The sequence below is a fragment of the Moschus berezovskii genome, chromosome 3 (genome assembly GCF_049115385.1).
Source record: "Moschus berezovskii isolate FMDL1 chromosome 3, NW_MosBer_1.0, whole genome shotgun sequence".
Lineage (NCBI taxonomy): Eukaryota > Metazoa > Chordata > Mammalia > Artiodactyla > Moschidae > Moschus > Moschus berezovskii.
In genome coordinates this window covers 101,103,488-101,119,310 of record NC_142462.1, presented here as the reverse complement: position 1 = coordinate 101,119,310, position 15,823 = coordinate 101,103,488, and the positions used below count along the sequence as shown (strand labels likewise).

At 38.1% G+C, this 15,823-nt stretch overlaps 1 protein-coding gene and 1 pseudogene across 1 annotated transcript in view; one reads left to right on the top strand and one right to left on the bottom strand.

The window, feature by feature from the left end:
- Positions 1 to 15,823, top strand: part of GRM8 (glutamate metabotropic receptor 8) — a 923,112-nt gene that overhangs the window by 290,165 nt on the left and 617,124 nt on the right. The gene's annotated exons all lie outside the window — the stretch shown is intronic.
- LOC148778380 (ATP synthase F(0) complex subunit C2, mitochondrial pseudogene) lies at positions 1,529 to 8,295 on the bottom strand (annotated as a pseudogene).

Below are 15,823 nucleotides of genomic sequence, written 5' to 3'. Positions count from 1 at the left end.
TATTTAAGCACACTTATTTGCCAGTGACCTGGAATATGACTTATGTCTTCTGTACTCTCCAAATCAAAGAAGTTAATTCTGATAGCCTGAAGCTCCTATATTGTATTGTATAGGAAGTGGTATTGTATAGGTATTGAGAAGTGGGTTAAGCATTGATTGACTATGATCTCATCTAGTGAGATTGCTTATGCATATTAATGTATATTATAGTATATATACATGTATGTGTATTAATAAGTTTGAATAGTTTTTAGGGAATCTTGAAAAATGTAAAAGTAGCAAATATAAAGTCTACAGAATTTCTCAGAGTCTAGTACATTTATGATAATAGAAACTAATTATTATAAAAAAGGGAAAAATGTTGGACTTTAGTTACTTTAAGCATTAGTTAACTTGTATTAAAGACATAATACAACTACAAGGATTAATTTAACTGCAATAAAATATGGCAGAAAGATAAGAGAAACTTCCTTTCCCTTGATTGCTAGAGCTAGTTATGATACTAATAAAAGAAACTTGAATTTTCTTTTATACATTTAATCTTCATGAAAGAAGAAATAGATGTTTTTGAAAAGGTAGCTAGAGCATCCTAATAAGGAATCTTTCATTAATTCTGCTTCAGTTACTAATAAACTCAAATTGCAGTCTTGTTCTTTCAACAAGTAAAATACATAGAAGATAAATATTTAGTTTGAAATCACAACAAAGTAATCAGTTTGTTCTTTTTATTTTTTATCTTCCTGGGCAGTGGTGAATTTATTAATCACTAGTAGATCCTCTCTTCAAAGGCTGAGCTGATTTTATTTTGCGGATGTTGAACCAAAAGTTTCCTGTAGAATGTCATTCTGTAATTAATCCAAGCTACTGAGCTGGAGCCTATGGAAAAAGACATAGTGTAGGTTTCATGTGGGTGTAAAGGAAATGGGAAAGGTATATACATTTGGCCAAAATAATGCTGAAATAGTTTGCTTGTGCTTCTTAAAACTCCCATTTATGTCAGTGAACTCAGTAAATTATTTCTAAAAGCTTTTTTTTTTCCTTCTTGTGTGCATGCGTGTGTATGCTGTGTGGAAGGAGTTTGGTAGAAACTTGGGAGGAAGATAATTAGGAAAGTTTTAGCTAGATAACGTGAGGAGACATATGCAGGTACCTAAGTCATAGGTGCCAATGGCACATAAGCCTGAAAAATCCAAAATTGTTTTCAGGGACCAACAGGTTATTTATAATCCTCCTAAATGAAAAGGTCACTTTAATAATAGAATTATTCAGTTTCAGCATTATCTTTTCCAAGCACTAAGTTCATGAAAAAGAAACTTGATTTTGTAGGTATTAGGGAGCCAAGGTGCGTTCGTAGCTAGGGTAATGACAGGCTATAATTTTTCTTATTCATACAGTATTTACTATTTGTTTTCCCTCTGTCAAACCTCGAGTTGACCATTTTTTTCCAGGCTGTTTGGAAAGGTATAGGGAAATATATATACAGAGCAGACAAGATTTGAAAGAACCCTGGAAGATGGAGACAGCTCCTTCACATGGCAAAGAGGATGAGAAAAGCCATCCTCAGGCAAAAGACCCCCATGGACTCCAAGAGAGCAAAGCCCAGAATGGCTTCAGAGAAGGATTCGCGGCATAACCAGTGCTGAGGCTTCCAAACACAGTCTTAATCCCCACCCCAGAGCCAAGCTCCTCTGACTGTGGCAGTTCCAACCCAAATGAACTTGGCTGCTGTGTCAATGTCCCTTGAAATGGTGCTATTTTGGAAGCTGCTGCTAGGGGTAAGTAAGGTCAGGGGACATGTGACTGCCAAGCTGCAGTTCTCATCTGTTAGTACCATCACAGAGAGGGGTTGGCTCAGCAGCTGAGAGGTAATCCTGACCAGTGAGTGCAAAGAGATGAACTTGGGGCCAGCATGTATTTTCTGGGGGTGGGGGCAGTGGCAAGAGCTGCTCCCAGGGCAGAGAAGACAAAGAGGGGCAATGGCAGACTGTTTTAAGATGAACTATGATTTAGTGTACATGATCAATTGCAAGGGAGAGAAACTGAGATATTAAGCCTTTGGGGGAAGTTGTAGTTATTCAGGTATAAGTAGTGACAGACTAGACCGTATGGCCCCCTGGGAACAGAATAAAGCTATTAGTTCGAGATACTAACGACATGAAACTAAGGCGATCTAATGACAAGGTGAAGAAGCTGGGTGGAGGTTTTTCACTAGGGAATGTTGAATAGTTTGTTGTACTATATGGAAATGGAAGTAGTGAAGAGTAGCCACATCTCAAAGTGTGATCACTGAAATTAGAAAGCCTGAAGAACACTTGATGATGGAATAAAGTATACAGGCGAGATGCTTTTTTTCAGGCTGTGGGTAGACAGTTAAATGAGAATGAGGCAGAAAAAATAGTAAAATAGTAAACAGTACTGTGGAGAATGGTTATTTTGATAATTTAAGATAGTTTGGGATATTTTTGTAATAGTATCTTTATTTAATGAAAAAAAGTCTTGATTCATACTGAGAACATACAAGCTCTTTTTCCTCAAAAAAAGGACAAAGTTAAGCAAAACTTTGAAATCAGAAGTGTTAAGATAAAAAAAAAATTGTGGGTAGAAATTCTAAAGAAAAGACTGAAAAAAACCCCCAGTAGATTTAAGGAAAACCTCAAACCATCAGTGTTCTCCATCTGAAGACCATCAAGGGAAAACAGACTGATGGCTGTAGTGTTGGGCTCAGTTGAATGAAACAAAAATACCTTGTTGCCATGAGTCTGAAAGAAAGATACTCTAGCATTAAAATTCATAACTTAGGGACTTCCCTGACTATTTAGTGGTTAAGACTTCACACTTCCAATGCAGGAGGTTCTCTGGTCAGGGAACTAAGATCCCACATGATGCATAGCTAAAAAAATTCATAACTTAAATTTTCCATTAACTGTTTACCTATTATGGTTGATCTTTCCACTAGAAAGTAAGCTCCATGAGAACAGGTACCATATCTGTTTTCTTCATGGTGATATATCCAGCAGCTAGAAAAGACATAGATAAGTATATGTTGAATTAAAAAAATGAGTATACAGTTGCACCCTCTGATCTTTAGCAGGCAATAAAGTCTGCCCAACTCCAAGAACAATTCACAGTATGGAAAAACAATCTCTTTGAGTATTAAAGTACAATAGGGAGTAAAGTACTTATATATTTAAAAATATTTATTAGAGAAACATTTGTCATTATACTTATCTCATTTATATTTAGATTTTAGAATGCTCTACTGTGGTTTTCATTTTAGTAGATTCACCTGCTTAGTTATAGCTAGTTTGGGCAAATATTAGAATTATTCTGATTTCCTTGAGCTTTCTGTGACTGGGCCAGGGGAGGAGGAAGGAGTTGTTCAGGAGTGTGTTAATTTGCCTTGTATTCAGAATTCACCCAGTGATAATACATATCAGTATCATGTATTGAACTGTGTGTAGGAGCAGATGTTTGGCATGTTTCAGGCTACTTTTGGGAATAGTCTTTACTGAAGAAAGGAAAGTATGCTTCATATCCATTCATGTAATTTATGAGAGTAAAGAGGGATTTCTCACAAAGGGTGAATGCTGGATGGACTATTATATTTAGCAAGATAAAGCATGCTATATGCTATCAGTCAGTATAGAAGAGGACAAAGAGATATAAATACATTCCTGTGGAAGGAGATTAACTCTGTAAAAAGCAAACATGCAAGAAAATAGACGATTCTCTAGGCTTGGTTCCACTCCCCAGGGTAACCATTTATTTCTGTTGTTTTTATTAGAAAAAATCTTTTGCAGAACTGTTTTGCCCCACAATAAGGTGTTTGAATATTGGAATCTTGGGGTTAAGAGGGATTTTCAAAAATGATCTGATCTTACCACCTATCTGATGCTTGAATTAATTTTGCAAAAACCTTGCCAGGGATCTTTCAGTCAGAGATCCAGCACCTTCTAGAAAGAGTAGCCAGGAGCTCCATCCTTGGAGAACTTTGACACTAAGATATGCTTACAGAATCTAATTCTGCTGCTTTGTGCCTATCATTCATTTGTCTTACTTGTTGAAACAACACCACCTCCAATTCTTTTTCCCACTGAAGTTCTTAGGGTATTTGAACATGATTATCATATATCCAAGGCTAAAGATGCATGATTCCTCCAAGAGTTCCTTGAATGGCATTGATTCAACAGCTCACTCCCGAGGGTATCCAGTTGGTCCATACATACTTATACGACAGTATGTCTAGGGTGGTCTATGGAGTTTTTCTCCTTTTCATGTAGACTGTCTCCTCTCCCCTTGTTTTGTCCTCATTTTTCTCCCTCCCTCTCCTTCCCTTTTTTCTTCATCCCTCCTATTATTCTATACTGCCTTCATTCATTCATTCAACAAACTTTCAGTTTACTGTTGATTCATATTAACCTTTCTAAAGACCATGGGATCGCAAAGAGTCGGACACAACTGAGCAACTGAACAGCAACAACATAAACTAATATCGTGAAGCCTTTGTTGCATGGATTGTTACGAAGTTATTGCTACTGTCTAGTCTGTACAAAACAATTGTCCTTTAGATTTAATCACCTTGTTTTACATTTATTTTTATTACTTTTCATCTTATTCAGTCCTTGTTTCTAACATATCAGCTTCTTTTTTGATCCCTTTCAATCATCCAACACTGGCCTGTCTACAGATTATATGGTGTCATCTTTATAGCTTCATCTCATTGATGAGAATGTGAAATGTTGAAACAAATGGAACCTAGGAAAGAATCCTTCTATGATGTTGGAAACCTAGAATTAGGTTAGCACCCTCTGGGTATTATTGTTGAAACTGTGATTAATCTGTCTTAATATTCATGCACTCAGCCTCTACTTCTTTTTGTCCACAAAGATAAGTTAAAAGATCTTCTGAAGGTTTCACTGAAGGTGATGTATGTTAGGTCTTTACGTTTTCTTTAATCCCAAGAATTATAACAAAGAAGAGAAGGGCATTTGCCTGTTATCCTTTCCTTCTGAAATTGTTGTCTCATTCTCTTTTTAGCATATTTCTTCTTAGGCAAGCAAACCTTTTGATTCCCTAACAGACACACAAGACGGAGAGAAGGATATTGGAAAAAGTCAAACATTCAGATAATTATTGGAAATAACAAGGCATTGTATGGGAGTACAATACATAAGATCAAAATGCTTTGACTGTCGAGTGAGATCCACTACTTTCTAATCAGCACAGGACTTGAAATAATTGATGTTTTTGTTAAAACAAATCAGAATCTTCAAAACTCTGCTAATGCTTATTTCTTGAGGTTTTTCTTAAGTCTTCCAAAGAACTGAAAATAGTAAAAATCATCATATACATTGATATCATGAAACTGTAGGAAGTTTATACACATTTTGATCAAAACAGATAAAATGCACAAGGAATTCTTTAATGAAGATAAACCCTTGTGGAAAGGTATGGACAAATGAGTGAGTTAGATATTACAGTGATGGTTGGAATTGAATTACAAGACCAGTCTGTCTTTTTCCGTGGAAAATGAGTGAAGTTGCATTCATTGTGCAATTAAACCATTATAGACAGAATCAACAGAACAAATACTGTCCTCTATTTGTTGTCATTCAGTTGCTAAGTTGTGTCCAACTCTTTGTGACCCCATGGACTGCAGCATGCCAGGCTCCTCTCTCCTTCACTCTCTCCTGGAATTTGCTCAAATTCATGTCCATTGAGTTGGTGACTCTGTCTAACCATCTCATCCTCTCCTGCCCTCTTCTCTTGCCTTCAGTCTTTCCCAGTTTGAGGGTCTTTTTCAATGAGTCGTCTCTTCACATCAGGTGGCCAAAGTGTTGGAGCTTAAGCTTCAGCATCAGTCCTTCCAATGAATATTCAGGGTTGATTTCCTTTAAGATTGACTGGTTTGAGCTCCTTGGAGTCCAAGGGACACTCTCAAGAGTCTTCTCCAGCACCACAATACAAAAGCATCAAGTCTTTGGTGCTCAGCCTTCTTTATGGTCCAACTCTCACATTCGTATATGGCTATTGGAAAAGCCATAGCTCTGACTAGATGGACCTTTGTCAACAAAGTGATGTCTTTGCTTTGTAATATGCTGTCTAGGTTTGTCATAGTTTTCCTTCCAAGAAGAAAGTGTCTTTTAATTTCATGGCAGCGGTCAATGTCTGCAGTGATTTTGGAGCCAAGAAAATAAAATCTCATACTGTTTCCACATTTTCCCCTTCTATTTGCCATGAAGTGAAGGGACTGGATGCCATGATCTTAGTTTTTTTTTTTTTTTTTTTTGAATGTTGAGTTTCAAGCCAACTTTTTTCACTTTACCCTTTCCCTCGTCAAGAGGCTCTTTAGTTAGTCTTCAATTTCTGTCATTAGAATGATAAACAGGAGTGAATTTTCTGTAAGATATTGCTACTTCCTCTTCACCTAAAGCTGCCAGATATTCTCTATGACCAGTGTGACTGTGTCTAAGATATCATTATTCAGGTGACTGAGTTTTATATTAAATTATATTCTACACATGTCATTTAAATTATGTAGACATTTTTGTTTAATTTCATGATATCTTGTATTTCTTATGCTGTAATTAGAAACATGAAAAAAATTTAAATACCACAATTTAAAAAATCATTATTATGGTAAGCCTTTAATATATAACTATAGAAAGGAATTTAATATGAGCCAGGACCAAAAGAGGTTTCCAAGGTACAAAGGATTTTTTTGGAAGTATAGATTTCATTCATTAGTAGTTTGTGTTTGTATGTATGTGTTCCTAATACAGTGAGAAAATGAGATAGTCATTTATACTGGTGTATTTCGATATTTTAATTATTATTGCTACAGTTTGTCACTATTTGGACCCTCTAAAAATGTCCCTGATACTACCTTCCTTAGATCTTATGGTGTTTTTCCTACTTGGTTTGAGTATTTGTTATCAATTTCATCATTAAAGGAGAAACTGGGTAGTCAAACGAAAACAAACACTTAAAATGAAATTTTCGTAGTTGGAGAATTGCAAATACAGCTATGATTTTATTCCAACATTTCATTAAATATTTACATTCTTAGAATTTTTAGAAACTAAAGTGAATGTTATTTTATTTTCTTGTTATCATTAACCCATGTCCATGGAGATTACCAGAGACCATTGACTGAAGTTATTAGATATCTTGAGCTCCCAAATAAACATGTCAGAAGATATTGCCCTGTTCTATGTTGTGTTACAGAATGGATGCACTTCCTCTGGGTGAGGGCATTAGTGTTAAAGTGAGGGAAGTTATATGTTACTCTTGCCTTCATACAAAATTCCTAGAGTGAAGGGAAACTGCAATCACCATAAATTTATACAAAATTAGGTTTGTTTTGATTTGGGTTTTTTTTTTTTTTTTTTTTGGCCATACCTGGTGGCTTGCAGGATCTTAAAATTTTGGATAAATATTATTGTCTCCACTAAATGAATTAAGAAACCGAGACTTAGAGAGATGAGGTCACTTGTGCAAGGATGTATAAAAACTGGAAAAGCAGAATATGAACCCAGGTGGATTGACTCTAAAGTTCTAACCAGTATATTCAGTTCAGTTCAGTTCAGTTCAGTCACTCAGTCGTGTCCGACTCTCCGCGACCCCATGAATCACAGCACGCCAGGCCTCCCTGTCCATCACCAACTCCCGGAGTACACTCAAACCCATGTCCACAGAGTCGGTGATGCCATCCAGCCATCTCATTTTCCATCGTCCCCTTCTCCTCCCGATATTACATAGTATTAAAGTGTGATCTGCAGACCAGAGGCATCAGTGTCTCCTAGGGATATATTAGAAATGCAAATTTTAGGGCCCTAGCCCAGATGTAAGGAAACCCTGAAAGCAAGGCTCAGATATTTTAACAAGTCCTGCAGGTTATGCTGAGGCTCCCTAAAGTTTGAGAACCACTGTTACATAGCATAGGGGTCTCCTACAACAGGAATAGGAGACATTGCTAATAAAGATAGGACCTAATAGTTTATTGGCTAGCTGGCTGGCTCATATTGTAATCCTAAAATAATGTCATATTTGCGAGGTTGACTAAGCTTTTAGTTGCTTAATAACAAATAAAATTGCATTTGCTCAAATGTGCTTTAATTATAGTTCCCAGTAGGCAGAACTATGGTAACAAAATATACTAGGCTTTAATGTTTTTTGCATAATGAGCATAGTCAAAGCATTTAGCACAAATGGATTACTATTCCCCATGTTACATGGGAAAGTTCTAGAAGGACCACATACCTTTCTTGTGTCTGACCTCCTCTTGTTCTCCATCTTAGTCTAATCCTATTATTTCCTTTCTAAAAAAGTACAGGATACAGTATCTGTGTTCCTGAGAGGAAAGGACAAACGGACAAGATCCCTCCTTATATTATCCTGGGTTGATAGATTGGTTAAATCTAGCATTTATAATGCAGACAGAAATAAACAGTTTCTGAACAAAAGCTGATTAAGAATTTAGCTGCAAAACAAAGAACTTGCTTGCTTTAGTGAAAAAACAATTGATTGACATTAAGGAATTAAGCATCCCCAAAGGATAAATAAATTTGATTCCAAGAAAAAAAAACAGTTTAAAAAATAATATACCAAAGCAAAAAAGTGCAGAGATGCCTGGTGAATGTGATTATGTCTACCCAACATCAGTACAACTATTTGAAAAGCACAACATTCAAGTTGTAATTTTTTTGCTCTGCATGATGCAAAATAAGCAATTTGATTGTTCTTTTTTCCACTAAATTGACTGGTTTTTGACCCACAGTACTGTATTATCCGTAGCATTTCCCAGATGACTGAACTAAGTAGATGTCTTATTGTTGCTTTTTTCTAATAGGTGTGTATGGGGATGAAGATAGTGATAATTGGAAAAGAGGAAAGCATAGTATTTGGAACTTGAAAGTGAAGATTTTAGAAGCATGAGTGGTCTTCAGCCTAGAAGACCTGGGGTTTGGCTGCAGTCACAGGCAGGCTCTGTCTCTGCCTGCATAGGCTTGTACACACTTGTTAGCACAAATTGAAAAGCCAAAAGTGTTAGTTGCTCAGTTGTGTCCAACTCTTTGTGACCCCATGGACTGTATTTCACCAGGCTCCTTTGTCCATGGAATTCTCCAGGCAAGAATACTGGAGTGGGTTGCTATTCTCTTCTCTGGGGGTTCTTCCCAACCCATCTTCCCTGGTCTCCTGCATTGCAGGCAGATTCTTTACTGTCTGAGCCACCACGGAAGCCCAGATTGGTACCTTATAAATAGGGCAGAAGGGTCCAGGGTCATGTTGCAAATCCTGAAATACTCACTTGTTGGTATCTGTTTCTAATTCTTCTCTGATACGGGGATTGAATCTCAAAATGGGCCCTGATTTCTACCCAAGAGCAGTTTCCTCTTGTGTCTTCCTGCCTCCTGTCCTACATATCCTGTCCTGTAGTTGCCTGTGCTCCTGTCCAGCTTGAACTTCAACACTGGGGAGCCCAGACCACCTGTCCCAGCCTTGAACCTTGCTACCATGAAGGTTTGGCCAGCCTCTTGGAAATCAGCCCTGTTCGTTGACTCATGGGGGAGGGTGAGTTGGTTAAGTGCATCTGCTAAGTGTTCCAGTTAAGTGTATCTGCCTGCTTTGAGGCCCCCATCAGCGATTCCGTAATTTTAAGATCTGGAGTAGCTCCTTTCTGGACCTCTGTTTCCTCATCTATTTTATATCCAGTGATGAGTGTGTGTGTGTTTGCTTCTTTTTTTGAATGAATGAATGCTGATGAAAATAGAATAGAATAATATGTTTCAGATGCTTATCAAAGTCTACACATAGATTAAGTGTTCAACATGTGTTTCTCTTTATTATTATGGACTTTTTCCTAGTCTTTTGTTTTGAAGGAGGGTGCAGAGGGAATCAAGCCATTTTACTGAGGGGCTTTGGGGAAGAGTTAAAGGGGTGGGCTGACAGTGAGATCCAATGTCCTTCTCCTGGCTGGGATCTTTCTAACTTCACAGTGGCTGAAAATTCCTACTCTTTGATTGGCTATTTGTTTGTTTTTAGCACTGTTACCACCCAGTCCGTCCCTGTCTATATAAAATGGTCCCTGGCCACAATCTCTATCCTGTTGGCTGGTTTTGGCTACTTTCATGTGACCACCTTCCACAACCTGCCATGACAAGACCAACACACATTTAGCATGAATCACATAATTTATTTAGAGACATTTATTGTTATCCACTTTGCCAACAAAGGTCCGTCTAGTCAAGGCTATGGTTTTTCCCGTGGTCATGTATGGATGTGAGAGTTGGACTGTGAAGAAAGCTCATAGCCGAAGAATTGATGCTTTTGAACTGTGGTGCTGGAGAAGACTCTTGAGAGTCCCTTGGACTGCAAGGAGATCCAACCAGTCCATTCTAAAGGAGATCGATCCTGGGTGTTCATTGGAAGGACTGATGCTAAAGCTGAAACTGCAATACTTTGGCCACCTCATGCGACGAGTTGAGTCACTGGAAAAGAGTCTGATGCTGGGAGGGATTGGGGGCAGGAGGAGAAGGGGACAACAGAGAATGAGATGGCTGGATGGCATCACTGACTTGATGGACATGAGTTTGAGTGAACTCCGGGAGTTGGTGATGGACAGGGAGGCCTGGCGTGCTGTGATTCATGGGGTCGCGGAGAGTCGGACACGACTGAGCAACTGAACTGAGTGAACTGAAGGCTCAAGAGGATTGAGCCATTGAATGAAATGTGTTCCTCAATCTGTGCAATTAGAAAAACATTTTAGGAAATTTTCTCCTACAATTCTGTAAGAATTTCTGTGGGAGAAACTTCAACATAGTACAAATGTTTAGTTCCATGCTTCTAGCTTCCTGGACTGAGTAAATAGTAGAATGCCAGGAGGACGGAGTTTAACCATTTATAGTCTTGTCTGCTTGTTAATTTAGGCATCTATAGATATGATCATTGGTTTGGGTTTCAGTGTTTGGTTTTTGCTTGACCTTGCAATAGCAGTCAGCCAGTTTAAGCGATTTGTCATTCTTGGTGGCTCAGAGGTTAAAGCGTCTGCCTCCAATGCAGGAGACCTGGTTTTGATCCCTGGTTTGGGAAGATCCCTGGAGAAGGAAATGGCAACCCACTCCAGTACTCTTGCCTGGAGAATCCCACGGATGGAGGAGCCTGGTAGGCTACAGTCCATGGGATCGCAAAGAGTTGGACACGATTGAGCGACTTCACTTATAGCAAGGATGCAAAGAAGACCCCAAGTGGTAAGTGGGTTTGGATGTCAATGTAGCTAAAACTTGATGGAGGTGGAGGATTGATTAGATTATGACATACATAGACATACTTCACTGCCCATTATTTAATAGCTTCACAATTTTCTTTTCATTTCTAGAGTATTTACATACTTCTGGGTTGCCTAATAGATAAATCTTGGAAGTGAAAAGAAAGTGAAGTCACTCAGTTGTGTCCGACTCTTTGTGAACCCAGGGACTGTAGCCTACCAGGCTTGTCCATGGGATTTTCCAGGCAAGAATACTGGAGTGGGTTGCCATTTCCTTCTTCAGGAGATCTTCCCGACCCAGGGATTGAACCCGGGTCTCCCGCATTGTAGGCAGACGCTTTACCCTCTGAGCCACCAGGGAAGTCTGATTTATCTTAGACCATGGCATTATATTACCATGATGGTACAGTGGTAAATTCATATATCACATCTAATGGATATCAAAGTGGTAGTTTCTCCAAGACCAGTGTGTGTCTATAAGACATTTCATAAGCTGAAATCATAGAACACATTGAAATCTCTATATATATCCTATGCATTTATAGGTGCACATTTAAGTATGCATGAATATTTATATATTCACACACATGAGTTGGGATTTCTTATGAGTGCCAAATATGAAACTTTTAAGTCATGAAGATTTAAGGCAAGACCTATTTTTCCTCAAGACCTATTTTTGCTTGATTTTGGTTTATTAGTTTAAACTTGACCAGTTGTATATTAATAGTAGTCTTCTCTTTGAAGAGAGGGCTATTCTCTCAAAGCTTTTTAGGACAACATATGAATTTTGGACCTATTTAAAACTTGACAAATAGGATTACAGAAATAGTATATGAAATACTGTAAGTTTTAAATGTGAAGGCTGCTGTCTTATGTAATTGACCATTTTACAATGCTTTCAGGCATTTTTAGGGACACGTTTGTATCTGGGGACAAAAGGAAGAGAATAGTCTAAAGAGACACAAAAGTGAAGAAGTGAGGTCCATATAGAGTATCTAAAATTGCTCTATGTTTTTTCCCAAGGAGAGTGGATTTAAGATAACCTTAGCTTGTGGAATTCTTATTCTGGCCTAGATCAGAATAAGACCATTGAATTTGCAGAATTATCTGTTATTTTTTGCATATTTATGAAATAAATAAATGTGAAAAAATGAAGCAGTGACAATAACTACCGGAAACTCATCTTATGCGTGGCCCCAATGTAAGATGGTCCAGGCATTTTGTGTCTCAGGATGAGTGAGCGCAATGGCAGATGTTGTGTCAAGGAGACTTATGGAGCAGGGCTGTGTAAGCCCTTGTTTATTTCTTCTCTGGGGAGATTGAGGTAGTAGGGTTGGGCCCTAGGTGTGACATTAACAAGTGACAATGCAAACCCAACAGCCCCAGTCTGAACCGTGGGTTCTTCCTCTGTCTCCCCGCTTGTCCTCTCGTTTTTCAGAGCTAAACAGTCACACTGGTTTGTTTCTCTCAAAAGCAATTTTCTTTCTCATAGACATATTTTTTTCTGACGATCTGGGGAAAGCCTTGAGCAGCATATTATTGTTTCTATTGGTCCAATTAGCTTTGTTTTACTTAGGAAGACAAGTTTACTAAATCAAAAGTTTTCCGGCTGGGTCATGCTGACCAGTACAACAGTCGCTCCAATTATTTTGCTATTAGAACAAAACACGTCCACTTCCTAAACCCTCAGTGTAGAAATCATGATATATATGTTTCTCTCTTTCAAGGGGAGATAATCATCATATTATTTGTAGGAAAAATTTCAGAACACAAGCTGACACCTTTTGTTGTTTCCTTTTCCTTTTAAGTGACATAATCAGTAACAATTTTAAGAAATCTCTGTACTTCCTTACTTGGTGTATAAATCTTTTCCATTATTCTTGTGGAAGTATATTTTTGGCTCTTGCTTTGGTTTCACAAGGCATTGTTTTCTGTGTTTTAATCTAACTTGAGCAATATCTTTGATTACTTACTAAGTGTCACACATTATGCTGGTGGCTAGAGGCAGGAAGATGAAAAGACATGAATTGCCCTCAAGCAACTCATAATCTTTCAAACAGGAATCATTCAGTTTTGTGCTTATTTGTTGATATACACAAGTGTCATTAGAAGCATGTCCACAGCATACCAGAAGACACAGAGGAAGGGTCATGGGATTGTGTGTGGGGATAGTCAGTGAGGGTTTCAGAAAGGAAAAACATTCTGAGCTCATCTTTGAGCAAATAAAGGAATAAGGATGTATTCTGTGCTATGTTCCTTCAGTTGTGTCTGACTCTTTGCAACCCCATGGACTGTAGCCCATCAGGCTCCTCTGTCCATGGGATTCTCCAGGCAAGAATACTGGATTGGGATGCCATGCACCTCTCCAGGGGATCTTCCTGATTCAGGGATCGAACCTGCATTGCAGGCAGATTTACCATCTGAGCCACCAGGGAAGCCCCAGGGATATATTAGTCAGAAAAAGAAAACAAAAAGCTTAAAAAGTAGGGTGTGTGCAAAAGGCATATTTTTATTTTGCAACCACAGTAGACTCTATGGTGGAAAACTTCCTCAAAAATTTATCATACTAGGAAGTATATTAGACAGTAGAAGAACAGATTCAAGAGAATTTGTATTCATATAACAAAAAACTGATACATTTGGAATAAGTCTAAATTACTATGCTTTTATTTAAAAAATATAACTGAATAACTTTGGTGACACTTTAATCCATATAGTGCAGTAAACTTATTTAGATTCAGAGAGCTTCACTTATGAATATGTCAGTTGTTTTTTGTTTCGATAAAGTATTGATAATTTAAAATGATCTGTTAAAATCTTCTTTTTCCTAGCAAACATTTTTGTTTTCTCCCCAGATGTAGGGCAAAAGTATATTCTTTCTCAATGTCTATCAGAAATTATAAAATCTGAATTAGTCAGGTTCTGATGAAGAAGGCTTTTATGGCACCAACTAAAATACCTTTCAATTTATTGTCTCTTTCAAAAGATACTCTCCACTCTGATCTCATGACATTTACCAATCTACCAGCTAATGCATGAGGAATAGGTTTTCATCAGGCATCGTTGCTCTTTCTTTACTATCCTATTGTATATTTTGTTTACATTTTTATTTGTGTGATTATCACAGCATTGTGGATATTTATTTTAATGTGTCTCTCACACACACACAAATTATGAGCTCCTTGATGTCACTCACCATTGCCCCCCATGAGATTTAAATGAATGAATGAGAACATTCATGTCCAACTTCCATATTGTCTTTGACAAGTGGTTGTCAATTTTGACTGCTCATTGTGGTCACCTGGGAACTTTAAAAAATATTGATGTTTGGGTCTTACTCACAGATATTCTGAGTTAATTGGCTTAGGAGGGGAGTGGAGTGAGAATAAAAATTTATAGAAACTCCACAAGTGAGCAATGAGGTTGCAAATCACAGATCTGGACCTGTGCAGTACAATACAATAGCCATTGGCCATATGCAGCACCAAATACTTGAAAGGTGTTAGTATGAACTCACTGTAAGTGTAAATATATACACACTGAATTTGGAAAGCTTAATATAATGTTAAATATCTCAGTAGTTTTTATTTGATTACATATTGAAATGATAATATTTCACGTATGTGCGTGCTAAGTTGCTTCAATCTTTTCCAACTCTTTGCAACCCTATGAACTGCAACCTGTCAGGCTTTTCTGTTCATGGGATTCTCCAGGCAAGAATACTGGAGCGGGTTGCCATGCTCTCCTCCAGGGGATCGTTCCCACCCAGGGATAGAACCTGCATATTTTATGCATTGGCAGGTGGGTTCTTTACCAATAGCACCATTTGGGAAACCCAACAACCTAGATAGTATATTAAAAAGCAGAGACATTACTTTGCCAACCAAGGTCCATCTAGTCAAGACTATGGTTTTTCCCATGGTCATGTATGGATGTGAGAGTTGGACTGTGAAGAAAGCTGAGCGCCAAAGAATTGATGCTTTTGAACTGTGGTGCTGGAGAAGACTCTTGAGAGTCCCTTGGACTGCAAGGAGATCCAACCAGTCCATCCTAAAGGAGATCAATCCTGGGTGTTCATTGGAGGGACTGATGCTAAAGCTGAAACTGCAATACTTTGGCCACCTCATGCGACGAGTTGACTCACTGGAAAAGAGTCTGATACTGGGAGGGATTGGGGACGGGAGGAGAAGGGGATGACAGAGAATGAGATGGCTGGATGGCATCACCGACTTGATGGACATGGGTTTGAGTGAACTCCGGGAGTTGGTGATGGACAGGGAGGCCTGGCGTGCTGTGGTTCATGGGGTCGCAGAGAGTCGGACACGACTGAGCGACTGAACTGAACTGAATATTTCACATACATTGAGTTTAATAAAATTCATATGAATAGTTTAGTGTTATAATACATTAATCTCACCTGTTTCTTTTTGCCTTTTTAATTGTGTCTACTAGAAAATTTTAAATTACGTATTTTACTTGCATCACATCCTATGTCTACTGAGCAGCTCTGATCTAGATGATGTCTCTACATAGAAACTCTAAGGACAGAGATGCCTA